This window comes from Pezoporus flaviventris, unplaced genomic scaffold (genome assembly GCF_033815535.1).
Source record: "Pezoporus flaviventris isolate CSIRO_AGI_PZ_B2104156 unplaced genomic scaffold, CSIRO_AGI_Pfla_v1 ptg000040l, whole genome shotgun sequence".
Taxonomy (NCBI): Eukaryota; Metazoa; Chordata; class Aves; order Psittaciformes; family Psittacidae; genus Pezoporus; species Pezoporus flaviventris.
In genome coordinates, this window is record NW_026892588.1 from 5,306,836 (window position 1) to 5,325,440 (window position 18,605).

Below are 18,605 nucleotides of genomic sequence, written 5' to 3' on the forward strand. Positions count from 1 at the left end.
AATAGAGTGTGTGGGTAAAATCAGCTGGATGAGAGAAGCCAGCACGTGGACAAACAACCACCAGGATTTGATCATCAGCTGCTTACACATTGGGTTTGATACACCCTGCCCTCAGGGCATCCGCATTTCTCTGAGCTTCCCAGTGTTGTGCAGCTCAAGGAAGACATTGAGAAGGAAAGCATCCAATAGTGTGGGGACCAATGGTTGAAGGAAGACAGAAAGCAAAGACCATCCTAAGGGAGCACACACATGAACAACAACAAAGAATGCATGTGGACACAGTTTCCCTTCACCTCCAGTCAGACACTGTGCCCATCTCCAAGGCTGCTCAATCTTGGCTACATGCACCTTCATCCATTAGTGCCTCTCAACACCACAGCACACACACACAAAGCACACTGTGCCCAGGAGACATTAACTTTCTCCATCAACAACACCCCAAGCTTTTAACTGTTCCCTCCATTTTCTGCTCAGGCTCCCTATAAGAAACCAAAGACAAAGCCCTTATACCCAATGCAGACAGTGGCAGGGACTCAAGGGCTGCAGAAATCAATGAAAGGCTGTAGGAAAGAGCCTGAGAATGAGAGGCAGGATCCACAGATAGGGGAAGAAAGTGTCCAGCAGCAGGGATGTGAGATCCCAAAGAGAATGGAGGCCTAAAGCTCACCATGGGAGCACAACTACCTCCACAGAAACACTCACCAGACACTAAGGGACCATGTGCATGGACTGCACCATGCCTGCAGGGCAGAGAGCTTGATACCCAGCTGCAGTGAAACCATTTGAGCACAGCACTGGTCTGAAGCCATGCCCTGCACCTGCCCCTTTGGCTTTCTGATTGAACCTGCACCAACACAGCTGGTCCTATAGCTAGTTCTAGTGCATTGTAAGCAGCATCACAGCCCCCAACACCTTTAGTGCAAAATTCCTTATAAGCTTTATTGTGGAGTATATGAGAAGGAAAATGTGTGCTAAACTCATGTGTGTGGTAGAAGCATATAGCTCTTCAAATCCTTCTCATCCTCTTCCTTGTTTCTAAGGCTTGAAGTCCTGCTTACATTTCAAATATTACATTTCAATGTACATTTTCAATATACAGTTCAAGGCCAGGTTGGATGAATGTGGGTGACATGGTTTAGCGTGTGGTGTCCCTGTCCATGGCAGGGGGTTGGAACTGGATGTTCTTGAGGTCCTTTCCTACCCAAACCATTCTGTGATTGTAAATCACAGAATGTGCCCATAAATACATGTAAATGTGCACATAAATAAATACGTGTCTTTATCACAGGTGGTTTTCCCTAAGGAGTGCACTGCAGCAGGCGCTCCAGTGGGCACAGGTCCCTTTGTGCAACCCAGAGGCGATGAAGAACAATTAAGTGGTGGCAGCCACCCCACTGCTGACCTGCTGCCTGCAAACCAAGCCCCTGCCCTTTGTGCCTTGCACTGCCAGACCACCAGCGTGGCTGGACCTCTTGGGTACCCTTGGCTGTGGTTTAATGATAGGAAATAAGGCACAAAAGATTTATTCACAGAGGTTGTGTTTGTGTGTTTTCAACTCTCCCTTGCTGGTCTCCAGGGTGAGCAGAGCCTGCAGTTTATGTCTTGCTGAAGAAGTGAAAACATGCATTTTTTGACTGAAGTGGTTTTATTACTTCAATCTGCCAGGTATTTTATTAAGTGTTAGGAAAATAAGCAAATGAAACCTCCCACTGGTTGTGTTATAAATAGATCAGACTCTTGGAGCCCTCCTGTTACTGTTTCACAAAAAAAACCCAAGCTGCCTTTTACTTCTGATGCTCTTCCTGAGTAATAAAGGGGAGGAAGGCACAACCCTTTGGTCCTGATTTGTAGTTTGCTATTTAGATTCCCCTTCTTCCTTCTCTGTGACTCTGGCAGCTGACAGATGTCTTGTTCTCTGTGCACCAAGGGAGAGGCTTGCATGAGATGTCCCCAGCTTCCCTTGGTCCCCATGGCCAAACCCTCCTTTGGCTGCCACCTGCATGCCTGGTCCCTCTGTGCATCATTTTACCCCTGTGCTATCCTCAGCCTCATCCAAGCTGAGTTTCCGACAAGCACTGTGTACCATAGGCTTTGTAGGAGGCTTTTCTTTCCAGCTCAGTGGTGGAGAGAAGATGATGCTATCAATCCCCTTTGCCTGCAAGGCTCTCTCATAGTCCCTCAGGGAGCTAAAAGGAAATGACTGTTTATTAACAGTGGACCCAAACACAGAAGAGCTGCAGGAAGCAAATCAGAGTGAGGCATTCACTGGGTGAGCCATGATAATCCTGCCTAAAGTACTGGTTTTGCAGGAAAAAGAAGCCGAAAGCAGGAAACGGCACCAAGGAGCAGCCAGTGAAATACAGCACTTCCTCATCTGACCCGAGAGCTGCTCACTTTTATCAGCCTGTGGATTCAGCACACCCATTAAGGTGATGTGATATAGGGCTGCTTTTTTGGTATCGTTTTTGGGTGCTCTGATTTGCTGAGCGTTTGGGTTACTGGTCATGTACTTCTCACATACTCTGCTTGCATGAGGCTTTCCTTTGTGCTCCTGCTCATGTACTCTGCTTGCATGAAGTTTCACTGGTCTTTGCCTTGTAACAGCAGCAATAATTTCCCTTTTCCCATTTCCTGGGGGAAGCAGCTTGACCAGTGGAGGAGGCAGCAAGGCGAAGGTGCCCTGGTACCCTTGGCTCAATAGCCCTATCTCTAACCCTGACCCTAACCCCTCCAGATGTGCCTCTGGATGCACCTGAGCCTGGAGGTGGATGGCAGAAGACAGTGGCCATTGAAGGAACCAGAAATAAAGCTGGAAAGAGGAAGTTCAAAACTGGCCCAGCTTTTCCTGTACATCTGGGTTATTTATTTAGTTCATTGCTGCTGTTTGTGGCTTGGGGAATTATCCTTTTTTCCCCTCAATGACAGGGGGATGAGGAAAGGGAGAAGCTTTGGGGAACAGGCAAGGGAATAAAAAACTCTTTCCATCCAAATGGAGGGAAGAAAGAGAAGGATTTAAGAGGAGCGATTGCAAGGATAAGAGCTTCCCCGGGTACCTGTCAGATTTTAACTCTGAACAAAGAGCAGAAACAGAGAACAGCAGGAAAACCCCCTTCCTCTTCCACCCTGGCTGTCATCACTGGTGTTTACAGTGGGTCCCTGTAGCCCTCCCCAGTGCACACTCCGGCACTGGGATTGTTGTGCTCCCCATAGCCAGGGACAACCAGAAACCACACATCTTCTGCTTTAGAACCCACTCAATGCCCTGCTCAGCCTGGGGAGCCAGGGGAGCCTGTCTCCCATCACTGAGACAAGCCACCACAGTGTGAACACATCTGTGCTGCTGTTAACATATAAAGAGTAGAGAAGGAGCTGAGGTCATCTTTACGCCAGGGGTGGAACTGCATTTCCTACCACAACGTGTCAGATTAGTTACTATCTGGTGTATATGCAACTACCACTTGGATCAGATCAGAATCTGTTACACGTAGGAAGTGGAAAGAGCCTGTTATTGCTGTCTGCGTTACTGCACATAGAGTCGAGAGAGGGATTTTCAGGGACCTCTGCTGAGACACAGAGCTAGAACAGGCTATTCCAGCAGTGGGCTTCACCTGAGGATCTCGGGGTGTTGTACGTCAGCTTGATAAACTCCTTTAAATGCCCCCCGATGTCAAAAGCAGGGATAGAGATGGCAGAGAGTCACAAGGTGTAATAAATCTGGCACCTATTGAGTTATCTGTGCACCCATGGCAAGTAATGCATCCCAGACCTGAAACCAAAGTGCTGGGGGACACCATGTTATTAAACCCCAGGGAACCAGTCCCAGTGGTTGGAAGGCAACCAAAGCATCCAAGGCACATGTACAGATGGAATCAAAACCCAGCGGGAGAGCTACGGGACCAGTAGCAGCACAGCATCTATGGAACTCACTTCAAAGGCTCCTAAAATTGGGAACATCCCTTATACAATGAGAGACGGTTTAACGTGGGATGCCCTTGGAGGCCTGAAGCACCACCCTCCACTGCAGAGCACCAGGAGAGGGACAAACAGCAGTAAATGAGATTGCAGATCCTACCAGCACTGATCCTGCCTGCATTTGCTCCTGGTACATCAGCTTCCTGAAGTTACCCTTTGAAGGGGGGACTGCTTTGCCCTATTCTGGATTTGTAAGAATCTCATTTAGGTTCTAGCTGTAGCCAACCACTTGTTCCTAAGGGTAACCTCACACTGAAGTTCTGTGCTTCTTTAAGTACTCCCTTTGTTTACAGTGAAGAAACAGGATGCTTTGCAAAATATGTTACTAAATAAATAGAGCTGCAGGCAGTCTCCACATGATCCCACTAGCAAAAGGCACTTAAACTCCATTTTAATTCAGCAAAATATCAGCACTTATTTACCACAGTCCACAAAATTTATGTGACAAAATACCTCTGACAGACAGCTCAGCAGCCCTCTTACTCCAGCAATGTAAAAGCACAGCACATAACTCAGTCCTAAGTCAGCTCAGGGCATGTGGCAGCCCTACATTCCCTTGCCTGCTCTGTCTGGTTCCAGCTGCCTGAAGTAGCTTAGGGTTCACCTTTAGCATAAGCTAATTGCCACACTAAAGGGACATGGCCACCCTTGTCCTGTTTGGCCTGTCGACACTGGGTTTGAAGGAAGCACGATCTTGCCATTACTATTCCCAATGCCACTGCCACCTTGCTACATCAAAGATGCTGCTGGATGAGCTACCTGGACCCCTCAGTTTAGGTGCAACTTCATAAGGCTTGGCAGCAGAGGAAAGGATAGGCTGATAAAATAGTGCTTTATAACAGGATGGTTTGAGCTTGCCTGCAATGTAGGTGTTTCACTCCATGCCCTGGGATCCCACACCGTGCCAGAGCTGGGAATCTGACCCTGGCCAAAAGCCACCACTGGCCATGGTGGTTGCACTCCTTGTATTTATTTTCCCATTGGAAACACAGCCTCTGGCACACTCAGTCCTTCCTCAGCCTGAGACACATGGAGGAAGCTCTGCTCTGTAAACCAGCCCCATTTCAGCCTGTTCACCTGCAGACAGCCCACATTTACCTGCCTGACCCAAAGCCACCAGCTACAGTCCAGTCACAACACAGCTTATTTCATATCCAGAGAACGATAAAAACACAGCTTCTCTGCCAGCACAAGCCTTTGCTTGTGGGCCACTGCTCCCGTGTGGCTCATGGGGATAGAGGCAGTAGTGGGGAAGACCTGCACCCTTGGCATGAAAAAGAAGAGAAACAGAAACTGCTTCTTCTTCATCTGAATCTTTAGAGCTTCATGTCCTTGTTCCAAAGGAGGACAGACATGCAATTGTCTTCCCATCGCCCACACTATCAAATGCAATAAATGAAGTCATACAAGCAAACCATCACAGTCATTGGGAATTTCCAGTTTCTAGTTGAAGAACAAATTGGCCCTAGCCCTGGCTTACTGGCAAGCAGATGATGTAGCTGCTGGAACTCAGAGCCCCCCAGGGTGGCGGTTTCTCAGGATATGGTGGCTGCTTAGTCAACTCCTGCTCCCCAGCACACATATTCGGGAATCTGACAGGTTTGTTGGAGCTCAGCTTACTGGGGCCATGAACTCCTCCTGCCAGCAGTGCACTCATAGAATCATAGAATGGTTTGGCTTGGAAAGGACCTTAAGATCATCCAGTTCCAACCCCCTGCTGTGGGCAGGGACATCCCTCACTAGACGATGCGGCCCAAGGCTCTGTCCAACCTGGCCTTGGAACACTGCCAGGGATGGAGCAGCCACAGCTTCTCTGGGCAGCCTGTGCCAGGGCCTCACCACCTTCACAGTAAAGAACTTCTTTCTTATGTCTAACCTGAACTTCCCCTGTTTCAGCTTGAACCCATCACCCCGTGTCCTATCTCTACAGTCCCTGATTGAAGAGCCCCTCTCTGGCATCCCTTCCACTCCATAAACAGGACACATCTGCTCCATCTCCGGGTTCTCATTGCCCCAGGGATTCCCGCGGCAGTGTTGTCTTCGCCTCCATCCCTGTGGTATCTCCTGCGGGACGGGTGGGAAGGAGCGGGGCTGCGAGGGGTCGCCCAGCTTTCCCAGCCCTCTGCATCTTCGCAGGGAGCAGCCTGGAGGCTAAAAGCAGGCGCTGTCAGCACGGCTCCCTGTGCTCCTCCCTGAAGCCTGCCGTGCTCCAGAGGCAGTGTGTCCCTGGTGCCAGCTCCCCGCCAGGGCTCATCCAGAGGCAAAGCTGCCTCAGGCTGCTGTGCTTATTGCTCCCCTCCTCCCCTTGCGAACAGTGACCAGAGAAGAGCAGTGCTCTATCTCATCAGGACAGCGTTGTCTTGGTATAAAAACCCTAAACTGAAACATATGATAGCTTCCAACTTAAAGATATAGAGAAACAAGGAAAAATTCTTGTGTGAGATGCAGGCAGCACAATCCCATCACCTCTGGTCAGGAGATTTATAGGGGGTTACGTCAGATGCAAGGGCTAACAGCATCAATTCGCTTAGCAGTGCAGGGTAAGGCATCCCCCACGAGCCCTGGCACAGCACAGGGATTGGAGCAGGGGAGCTGATCCCACTGGGACAGCTTCTTTGCTGGCTACTGGAGCACAGGAAGCGGGACTATGTAGCTATAAATCCTGTAGAGTCTCAGGATCTTGTTTCAAGCATTTTCTTGACTTCCCTCCCAAGGGATCAAACCCAAAAGATGGTTATGTCTGATCTTCAGGTAACCCAGAAACAAAACGCTCCCCAAACAAATAATCACAGTGCAGCCTGACAATGTTCATTATTACAAAAGAGCATTTTATTTCCATTTCTTCTGGGTGTAGTATATTGCAGTGTAACACTATGCAGGTCTGTCAGATCAAGAGTCTTGTGATAGAATTAAGGAGTTTGTTCACTTGGTCAAATTCCAAAGGTTTTCCTTGGCATTCTTACAGGATTCAGCACCACTTAAGCACATAAATTGTTGGAAGTGCTAGAAATGTGACACGAGACTTGGAGCGGGCACTTTCCAATCAGAATTTCCATTAGCTGTTGGGCTGGCTGGATGCACAAATACCCGCCTAACTCTGACAAAAGGAGAGATGCCTATCTCCAGATTTTGATCACAAAGTAGATTTGCTTTTCAGGCTTAATGTACTGTTAAGGTTGTCTTCTCATTTTTGATGCACTCTTTGTTGTCTCTGCTTCCATTACCAAGGAAGATTTGTGTTATTTTTGAGCAATAACGTAAAATGGCTTGCTTATATCCTGGAATTGCACTTGTTAGGCACCTGCTTAATATATGTAGTTACATAAACTCTCTGTTTATATATAAACCATGCCTAAAGTATTATCCACAAAATGCCCTAAGTTAAATACTGTAGGCCAAAGCAAAGTCTGGTATGCATTGCATGTGAATATACATATGAGCAGTAAATGAATCACTGAGTAAATATGGCACTTGTACATACTTTCTGGATGTCATACAGAGTGAGGAAACAATCTCTGAGCTGACACATCTCTAGAACACTGCAATATGGGTTTGGAGTATACGCCCCACAGACCAGACGGGAAGAAGCTTAGAAAAGTCAGCAGTGCAGCTACCTGAGTTGGTTTCATTAAGTTGAAGCAATTAACAGCAATGTGATAGTCTATCATTCCAAGCCTGAGGGCTGTCTGCCCACAGAAGCCGTGCTGCCCAGCCCTGCAGAAGATAAAGCAGCACAAATCTCCAAGCACACGGCTCGGCAAGATGATGGGGCTGAACTTGCAGCTCAGCACCTCCAAAGTGACTTGTCCCACCTTCTCCTTGTTCAAACCCTGGCTGCAGAGTCCTGTTTCTTTGCTTCTCCCAGCCTCATGTCCATCCAATCCTCTGGAGAGCTGATCAAGCAGAAAATGAGTCCTTTTCTTAAACCGGCTTAGTTTTTCCACTGGATTCACAAGTTATTTATCTTGTGAAGGGATCAGACCAGCACCAGACCAGTAAAGGTAAAAGAGAAGCAGCTGGAACATATTGGTAGGAATAGGGAGCATGGGAGGAGCAAAAAACTGCCCCTTTTGGTGGCAGCGAGCTGTTAGTTCAACCAAGCTGTCTCAGTAGACCAAACCCTTGGAGAAGATAGTTATTCCTGTGAAAGTGCTTAGACCAGTATAGTTTATTCCTATCAATGTGAATAAAGATATGCCAGCACAAGGCACTTCATACTCATCTAACTGTGTCCACAGGAGGGTTTGTTCTGGTATGACTATAATCAGTAACAGCCAAAACCCCTCCGCATCTCCTAAGTGATGTATTTACAAAAATGGCACAGAACAGGACTCCAACCTTCAGTTCTGAGGTGTGCATAACTTCCATTCAGAAAACAAACCACAAATTACACATGAAACAACATTAGACACAAAGTAAATCAGGAGTTTAAAATGCTACATCTAGGAATAGAAAGATTTCTTAAAAAAAACCCTTTAAATGTAATCCCATATTTCAAATGTAAGGCAGAGAACTATACAGCTCCACCAATTACTTGGACGTTTTAAACAGTTCACATTCAGCAGGGACAAGCACTTTGGTTTACATAATTAGGTTAACATAAGCAATGAAACATTTCTCTTCCTCACATTACATCAAAGTGAAATACATTTGGAATACACATACTGCCACGCTGTTACAATACGTGCATTGCAGACACAAGAGTAGCTCTCGTCACAGCTCCAGCAGCTTTAGGTCTTTAAGAGAACTAAATCAAACCCCTTTAAAAAAAGCTCACTTTGATTCCTTCCTGCCTGACCCGTTTCTGATTAATCACGTGGATATTCTCCAGAACATAGCCAAGCACAGAAAATCAGGCTGACTCGGTCCTGTGGCAAGCCCACATACCAGATAGTGTAGCACATCCTGGATTAATGAGGAAACTCTCATTTCAGTCTGTCTCCCCACCTTTATAAGTCAGACTCTTAAAACAGCAGTATGCTTTTGTAGCAAGCTCAAGAACTCAGTTCAACTGTAGCCTCAGTTTTCTTGAGCTGTTGACTCTAAGGTATTCTGCATGAAGCAGAAGGTTCAGCCAATACTCTCCAGATGGGACTGCCAGACTTGAATCAGGGTTGGGTTGGTTTCTCTTCTCTCTCAGTACAGTGATGAACCTCTGTGCTAAGCTGCCTTTTCAAGTGTCTGAAGGAGCTGTATTCCTGTAACATGTTCTCTCTGAAAACAACTGCCTTCAGTCGCTGGTAGCCAGAGCTGCTTCCTGTGACGCAGCTCTAACTCTGCTGCTCTGTGTCAGCGACTGTTGTGAGCCTCTGGTCTCCCCTGTCAGCACAGAGCTCTTGTTTGCAGGCAGCCAGAGACAAAGTGCAAGCGCACAACCTCTCTATCTCTCCCACGTGCCATGAGGAAGAGAGTTCTGTACGGAAGTCAGTGCAGGTCACCTCCCCACCAGGTTCTATCCAGTTGTAGTTACACTGAATAGGAAGCAGAAAGGCAGCACAGCCCAAGTGCTTCCCCAGGCCCTGCTGCTGTCTGTCTGCAGCATCTGAGCCCTGGAAGGGTTGGATCTGCAGGGCCTTGTCACTGCTCCACAAATCTGGAAGACCATCCTTGCTGTGGCAGGGTGGAAGCACACCAGAGAATATAAGAGAAGAGATTGCAAGAGATTCCAAGAGATTCTAAGAGATTTTAAGAGAATCTAAGATAAGAGAATGTAAGAGAATACAAGAGAAGAGAATCTAAGAAAAGAAAAGAGAAGAGAGATTACAAGAGAAGAGATTCTAAAAGAGTCTAAGAGATTCTAAAGGAAGAGAATCAAAGAGAATCAAAGAGGAAAGGAGAGGAGAGAAGGAGAATACAAGAGAAGGGAAGAGATTCTAAGACATTCTAAGAGATTCTAAGAGAAGAGCATTTAAGAGAACACGAGATTATAAGAGAATCTAAGAGAAGTGAATGAAAGAGAAGGTAAGAGAATACAAGAGAAGAGAATCAAAGGGAATGTAAGTGATTATAAGAGTAGAGAAGAGAATGTAAGAGAAAAGAATGTAAGAGAAGAGAATGCAATAGAAGGGAAGGGAATATAAGAGAAGAAAAGGAAAGAGACTAAGAGAAGAGACTCTAAGAGGATATAGGAAAATATAAGAGAATGTAAGAGAAGAGAATGTAAGAGAAGGGAAGGAAATATAAAAGAAAAGGAAAGAGACTTTAAGAGACTAAAAGAGAATGCAGGAGAACGTAAGAGAAGAGGAGAGAATGTAAGAGAGAAGAAGAGAATGTAAGAGAAGAGAAGGGAATATAAAGGAAGAAAAGGTAAGAGACTCAAAATATCAGAGAATGTAGGAGAATATAAAAGAAGAGGAGAGAATGTAAGAAAGAAGGGAAGAGACTCTAAGAGAACATAGGAGAATATAAGATACCTGGGCATCAGCCATGCAAGCAAAGACATCTGCCTCATGCAGTTAGAGAGCATAACAAAGTGGCACCTTCAGCCTCTGATGTAAGGTATTTCCCTACTGCTACTTACTGTAGTTCAGAGAGGTTTTCCTCAGGTGACAGCTTCCTTCCAGGGTGCAGGCAGCGAGCAGCAAACCTCTGTTGGGAAACCCAGACCTGAGCACACAACAACTGGAGAGCTCTGCGCAGGAGTCATGTTAGCGCCTGTGAGTGTCCAAGACGCTTACATACCCCCCAGCAATTGAGTTATTTGTGTGTTTATCAGTCACTGAAGTCTGATTTTGCAGGCAGTGCTCTCACCAACAGACCACAAGGAGGTCTGAGTTGCTTGCAGAGGCAAATAACTGCTTAACCAGGCATGTTCAGTCATGGCGTCCCTTCCGAAATCTCTGAAAGCTGTAGGGTTTCACTACTTCAGTCTCCTGTTAGAATGGAAAAATATATGCTTCAAATTAAAAGGTTAATTTCTTTCCAGATTGCATTTAGATGCAAGCAGAAATTCAGTGATGTATACACACAGAATCAGCATGTTAGAGAACTGTTCCTTCTGCAGGCCACATAGAGCCACTGTGCACAGGATGGGGGCTGATAAAAGCTGACTTTTATCAGTCCATGAACTCACACTCTTCACATAACCAATTTTCTTGCAGAACATCCTGCAGCCAGTGTTACACAGACTCAGTAACTGCTACTTACCTCTCATGGACTTCCCAGGGTGGCCAGATGCCTGCCTTGAGCAGGAGCCATCTCATGCAGCCCTTAATGGCAAGTCCCTTGTTTTGCACTGGTGTTTCCTCTTCCAGGTGTGTCTGTCTGCTTTACATCCACAGAATTGTACTCTTTCCTGAATGCACAGGCCTAAAATCGGGTTAATCCTTCCACCCCAAATTCCCCTTCCAAGGAGTGGACAGCTCCATGCCTCACTCACTCACTTAGGGTTTCAAGCATGCCTTTGGGATGCAGGAACTCAGAGTCAGCTCTTTTCCTCAGCTTTGAGCAGGAGCTCCATGTTTGCAAGGCTCAAAGGCTCAGAAACCTGCCCAATTAGAGCCAGGGCATGCACATGCCCACCGAGTGACATCTGCTATGCCCTTGCAGGCCTTCACACCACTCTTCTGTCTCCCAAGCCAGCAGACCTGGTATAAGAGCTTTTGCTCACAGGTTGTGCTGGGCTTTATGTTTGGTTGCTGCAATCCCTGCCTAGCTCATAAGCAAGCTAAGGGTAATCTTACCTCATCTGCACAGCCTGGCTTAAGGAATCACATTGTCACAGGATGCCCTCACTGTCTATGGGGTTTCTTCTCACTGCTATTCCACCCCTCCATTCAAGATACCACTATTTAATAAAGACTGTTTGCCATGTCCTATTGGAAGTGTACTTGGAGATATTTACTCCTAAACTGAGTAAGCACAAACAAAGCTTGACAAAGGATGCATCCCAGTTACAGGCTGGCTGAGAAGGCTGGCTTTGTAGACTCAAATTCACATTTGTGATGGGCAAAGTAAATATTTATTTAACCCTCCCCTTTTTTTTTAATAGGACATGCATCTATTAAGAAGTACTATGTATTTTTCTATTTCAGGTCTCAGAAGATCACACAACATCTACACAACAGGACAGTGAATGTGTCCAGCAATTGCAGTATCACAAGTCTAGAACTTTATCACGTTGTCCGCCTCATTCAATTTGCTCTGTATAACTTCATTTTCTTTTTTGGAGCATTACTTAATGCCCTTGCCCTCTGGATGTTCTTCTGCAAGACAAAGAAGTGGACAGAAACAAGGGTGTATGTAATCAACTTAGTCTTTGCAGACTGCTTTGTCATCTGCACCTTGCCTTTCATGGCTTATTTGCTCTGGAATAAGTCAACCCGAGACAAACTCTGCCAGTTTATAGAAACAATCTATTTATTTTATCAACATGTTAGTATCTACATAATTTCATTTGTCTTTCATTGATCAATACATTGCCATAAAGCACCTCCTGAAAGCCAGGACCTTCAGGTCTCCATCAAAGGCAGCCTTTCTCTATAGGCTTCTGTGGGTCTCCATTATAACTGGTGCCACCGTACAGATTTGGCAGAGCCAATCCACCCTCTGCTTCCAGAAGGATACCACCGTGCCTGCTGCTCTGAGCCTGCTTTCCATGTTCTTCGTTTTTATTCTTCCATTGGCAATTTTGACTTTTTGCTCCACAGAAGTGATCAGGAGCCTCAACAGATGCCTGAACACCAATTCTCTCACCAGAGATCAATCCAGAAAGCTGTTCACGTTATATATGCAAACCTGATTGTGTTTCTAGTATGTTTTCTGCCAGCCTTCTTTGGGTTACTTGCCACGTTCGTAATGGATAGCTCTGGAGCTACCTGTTTTATGCTCCAGGTTGTGAAGAACATCTCCTCCACGACAAGCTGCATTGCCACATCTAACTGCTGCCTGGATAGTGTCTGCTACTACTTTGTGACCAGGGAGTTCCATGAAGCCCTTCTACACCCAAAACCAGCAGTGAAAAAACATCAAACCCACCCCTTTCAGACACACACTTACTAAAGGAAAGAGGGATGTGGAAGGAGGGAGGCAAGCGGGACGAAAAACAGCACCCCACAACATCAAGAGAAGATACATCTTCAGTGTTATTGGGATAACTGTTGCTCTTTCTGGAGAGATGGTAGAGACATAGAATGGTTTCGGTTGGAAAGGACCTTCAAAGCTCATCCGGTCCAACCCCCCCTGCAATGGGCAGAGAAATCTTAAACTAGATTTCAAGGCCCAGAAGCCTGGCCTTGAATGTCTCCAGGGATGGTGCAAGATCTTTGTTAGGTTTAGCATTACTAAGTTAATTGCAGTTTATACCCTATGCTTCTATTAGTTTCACAGAGACCTGTAAACGGGTGTATGAAATCACTGGTCATTAACATGTCTCCATTCCACCCTCTAGTTACTCTTACAAGAAGACAGGGGACCCATGTATGTCTCCCTGTTTTATTTCATTTTGCAGCTAAAGTCTATTAATCCTTATTGTCAACACATACAAAAGAATATATCATGTTATACCTCATTGTGTGTTTCAGGTTGTTTGTATTATTAAAATAATACAGTTTATTTCTTTCATATTCCTTTGGAGGGCAGTGGGGAGGGTTCAGGCAGTAACAGCATATTATTAAGTACATGGCCCTACAAAACAGCCTAGACTCTGGTGACTGCCCTTCGTCTTCAAGTCAATGCATCATATAGATGTGAAGGATGAAAGCAGGACTTACCCAGTGCCATAAAGGCACAAAATCCAGGAGGTATCAGGGCTGAGCCTTGGCACAGACACCTCCCCAGTGGGCTACTGCTCCCACCCCTGAGGAAGCCCTTTCAACTCTCTCTAGACCTTTGCCACCCATGCATGTGACCTGCATCTGCCTTCAGGGAGTCCAAGGCTGCTGCTCAATCTGCTGTAGGCACCTATGGAACTGTGAGTTCAGAAGATATGAACTAATGGCACAAATCCTGAGGAAGCTAGAACCTGGCTCTCACAGATAGGACTGCAACTGCTGCAGCCAACAGACAACAAAACCCATCAAAATGACTGTCAAGTCCCACTGGGGCATGCTCTTAAACAAGTTTCTAAAGGTCCCAATAGCACTCTCACTGCCTTATCAGCATCTCTGACCAGTGATTGTTATTACCAGCTTGGGTTTTGCAGTAATGCTGATGAGCAGTGTTAGACACCTGACCGCTTCACAGAGGATGACCCAGCCCATATTGTCTGTCACCCTTCTTGTAAGGACACTGAAGAGAAGCACACTGGGACCTCTCATCCTGGGCTCACTATCAGGGGGTGCACAAGCACCGATGTGTCCCCTCAGAAAGGCTGTCAGCCCCCCCCACCGCACACACTCTGCAACCACACCGGAGGCTGCCCAGCCTGCTGTGCCCCCTTTTGCTGCCAGAAGGGCAATTTACAACCATTATGGGTTTTAGATCAGAAATTATTTGTTTTTCCAGAACTGAAAACATTAGATTTTAATTGCTGGGGTTTGTGTGAGGCGAGTGGGGGAGCACAGTCTGGGTGGGTAAGGATAATGGTGAAGCATTGAGTTGATGCGAGCAGAACAACAGAGGGCACCAGAGACTTGACTGTCCGAAAAAGGTGATAAATGAAGCACTTTGGGGGACCAAGAGCTCATTGCTGTGTTTCAGCGGCCGGCAGCAGGCTCTGAGGCAGCCGTGCCCTGCGTGGAGTAGCATACTGCTCTGGTACCCACGGCCCTGGCACATCCTCTCTCCTGCCACAACGCCTGCATCCTCGCTGAAACCTTCCAGAGGATCAAACCACCCTGACGGCCCACAAACAGCGGGTAATGGCTTTTATTTCTTCCCACACTGGTGTGTGCTCTGCTCAATACATACTTTGGGGTGTGCTTTCTCACCTCATAATTGAAGCGCTAGCCTGATTGTTAACATACATGCATGAGACCAAAGATTATTGTAACAAACCTCTCCTATAAAGACAGGCTGAGAGAATCAGTCTGGAGAAGAGAAAGCTCCAGGGAAACCTTAGAGCAGCTTTCCAGTACCTACAAGAAATCGGGAGAGGGGCTTTTGACAAGGGCCTGTAGTGACTGGACAAGTGGGGAATGGCTTTAAGCTGACAGAGGGGAGATTTAGATTAGATCTTAGGCAGAAGTTCTTCCCTGTGAGGGTGGTGAGGCCCTGGCAGAAGTTGCCCAAAGAAGCTGTGGCTGCCCCGTCCCTGGCAGTGTTCAAGGCCAGGTTGGGGCCTGCTCTAGTGGAGGGTGTCCCTGCCTGTAGCAAGGGGTTGGAACTGGATGAGCTTTAAGGTCCCAACCCAAACCATTCTAATTCAATCCTCACCTGCACACAGGTGCTTTGGTGTCCTCCCGCTTTGCAGACACCTGTGTCATTCAGGGAGGTCTTCATCCCTAGCTTTGCTTTCACACCAGTTCCTCTCTGGGCACACTGCAGCACAGAACATTAGGAACCACCACTGGCTCTGTGCTTACACAGGGGGTTTGATGGAGTTGCAATGCCCAGCCCCAGCCACATATGGCTCAGCTGCTCCTTGAAGCAGTGCTATGCATGCAGAAAGTGGCTTTTTCACTGTGGGATACCCACAGTAGGCTGGCAGGGAACGGCTGCAAGGTAGGTGGTACCACAATGCAGCCAAGGAACTATGAGGCTGAAAGCCCCAAAGAGCCAGGACACCAGCTGTATATTAGTTCCTCAATAAATTCTAACCTAAAAATGACCATATCCCTGTGGTTCAGTAATGACACATCAGTTCTGGTGCTAGGGCAGGTGCTGTGCTTTCCTCTGTGGTTACCAGATCCATCTCCCCGTCATCCAACACTAAAACCAGTTCACTTAGTTCATGCAATTGGGCATTTTCACTACAGTTTAACTACTAAGTTGATGCTTGCAAGCTGCTGGCTTACAAGGCAATGTATTTGTAAGAGATTGTAAGAATCTGGGTGTTTACCTGCCTCGATGTAAACACTTCCTTTACAAACTGCAGACTAAATGTGATTCATCTTCCACAGCCTCCTTGATGATAGCGGATGCCCTGAATATCTAAAGGAATACCAGGAGATAGTTTAAGTTCTTGGATTTGTGTTTTCTGCTCTAGCAACGTTTTGATTTCCTGTCTTTGAAGGTTGAGATCAGACACGTGCACACATTCCCTTCTCTCTTTGGAGATCTGTTATCTGCTAGGGGTGGTGGTACTTTTGCTGAGCAATTTCTCCCCAGCATCCTGCAGAGAGAGGAGTGGGTTTGTGACAGCATGATATGAGCCAGCTTGTGCCCAGGCAGCCAAGAAGGGCAACAGCATCCTGACCTGTATCGGCAATAGTGTGTCCAGCAGAACCAGGGCAGTGATCAACCCCTGCACTGCTGAGGCGGCACCTCAAATCCTATGTTCAGTTCTGGGCCCCTCACTGCAAGAGAGACACTGAGGTGCTGGAGTGGGTCCAGAGAAGGGCAATGGAGCTGGTGCAGAGCCTGGAGCACAAGTGTGATGGGGAACGGCTGAGGGACCTGGGAGGTTCAGTCTGGGAAGAGAGGCTCAGGGGAGACCTTAGGGTTCCCTACAACTGCCTGACAGGAGGGTGGAGCCAGGAGGGGGCTGGTCTCTGCTCCCAAATAACAAGTGATAGAACAAGAAGAAACAGGCCTCAAGCTGCACGAGGGGAGGTTTAGACGGAGATAAGGAACAATTCCTTCCCCACAGGGTGCTCAGGCATTGGAACAGGCTGCCCAGGGCAGTGCTGGAGTCACCATCCCTGCAAGTGTTCACACACCGTGAACCTCCTGCAAATGCTGGATGAGCCAACCAGGAGAGGAGCGCTGCTGGATCTCATCCTCACTAACAAGGAGCACTGGTCGAAGCAGTAAGGGTTGAGGGCTGCCTCAGTTGCAGCAACCACGAGATGGTGGAACTCAGGATCTTGTGTGGTAGGACCAGTAGAATAGCAAGTAGAATTGCAACCCTGGACTTTAGCAGGGCAAACTTTGGCCTTTTCAAGCAATTGCTAGGGGAAATCCCATGGGCAAGGCTGTTTGAAGGGAAAGGGGCCCAAGATAGTTGGTTGACATTCAAGGACTGCTTTTTCCGTGCTCAAGATTGGAGCATCCCGACACGTAGGAAGTCAAGGAAGAGGGCCAGGAGACCTGCGTGGCTAAATAGGGAATTGCTGGGTATGCTCAAGTGGAAGAGGAGAGTTTACAGGTCATGGAAGGAGGGGCTGGCCACTTGGGAGGAATATAAGGCTGCTGCTAGAGGATGTAGGAAGGCAGCTAGGAGGACTAAGGCCTCCTTAGAATTAAACCTGGTGAGAAGGGTCAAGGACAGCAAAAAGAGCTTTTTCAAATACATGGCAGACAAAACTAACACCAGAGGCAATGTAGGCCCACTGATGAACGAGATGGGTGCCCTGGTGACAGAAGATACAGAGATGGCAGAGTTACTGAATGCCTTCTTTGTCTCTGTCTACTCTGCTGCAGGCAGTCCTGAAGAGCCCTGTACCCCTGAGACCTTAGATGAAGTCAGGTAGATGGAGCGGTTTGCCTTAGTCGATGAGGAATGGGTTAGAGACCAGTTGAGCAATCTGGACATCCATAAATCCATGGGTCCAGATGGGATACACCCGCGGGTGCTGAGGGAACTGGCGGAAGTCATTGCTAGACCACTCTCCATCATCTTTACCAAGTCTTGGGAAACGGAAGAGGTGCCTGAGGACCGGAGGAAAGCAAATGTCACTCCAGTCTTCAAAAAGGGCAAGAAGGAGGACCCGGGTAACTATAGACCGGTCAGCCTCACCTCCATCCCTGAGAAAGCGATGGAACACCTTATCCTTGGTGCCATCTTAAGGCATATCAAGGATAAGAGGGTTATGAGGGGCAGTCAACATGGCTTCACCAAGGGGAAATCATGTTTGACCAATCTCTTAGCCTTTTATGAGGAAATAACACGGTGGATGGATGATGGCAGAGCGGTGGATGTGGTCTACCTTGACTTCAGCAAAGCATTTGACACAGTTTCCCACAGCATCCTCACGGCTAAATTGAGGAAGTGTGGACTGGATGATCAGGTAGTGAGGTGGACTGCGAACTGGCTGAAGGAGAGAAGCCAGAGAGTTGTAGTCTATGGGGCAGAGTCTAGTTGGAGACCTGTAACTAGTGGAGTGCCTCAAGGGTCAGTACGGGGACCAGTATTATTTAATATATTCATCAATGATTTAGATGAGGGAATTGAGTGTACTATCAGCAAGTTTGCTGATGACACTAAGCTGGGAGGAGTGGCTGACACGCCAGAAGGCTGTGCTGCCATCCAGCGAGACCTGGACAGGCTGGAGAGTTGGGCAAGGAATAACTGGATGAAATATAACAAGGGAAAGCGTAGAGTCCTGCATCTGGGCAGGAACAACCCCAGGTTCCAGTATAGGTTGGGGAATGACCTGTAAGAGAGCAGTGTAGGGGAGAGGGACCTGGGCGTCCTAGTGGACGACAGGATGACCATGAGCCAACACTGTGCCCTTGTGGCTAAGAAGGCCAATGGCATCCTGGGGTGTATTAGAAGGGCGGTGGTTAGTAGGTCGAGAGAGGTCCTCCTTCCCCTCTACTCTGCCCTGGTGAGACCCCATCTGGAATATTGTGTCCAGTTCTGGGCCCCTCAG

At 47.3% G+C, this 18,605-nt stretch overlaps 1 protein-coding gene, 1 long non-coding RNA gene and 1 pseudogene across 2 annotated transcripts in view; 1 reads left to right on the forward strand and 2 right to left on the reverse strand.

Annotated features, from left to right (window-relative positions):
- F13B (coagulation factor XIII B chain) overlaps positions 1-18,605 on the reverse strand; it is a 323,209-nt gene that overhangs the window by 62,380 nt on the left and 242,224 nt on the right. The gene's annotated exons all lie outside the window — the stretch shown is intronic.
- Positions 10,391-11,934, reverse strand: LOC133275410 (uncharacterized). The gene is made up of 3 exons (XR_009745502.1): positions 11,355-11,934; positions 11,119-11,266; positions 10,391-10,844 (listed from the first exon to the last, which is right to left on the reverse strand). It is a non-coding gene; the product is annotated as an uncharacterized LOC133275410 (long non-coding RNA).
- LOC133275428 (G-protein coupled receptor 35-like) lies at positions 11,966-12,972 on the forward strand (annotated as a pseudogene).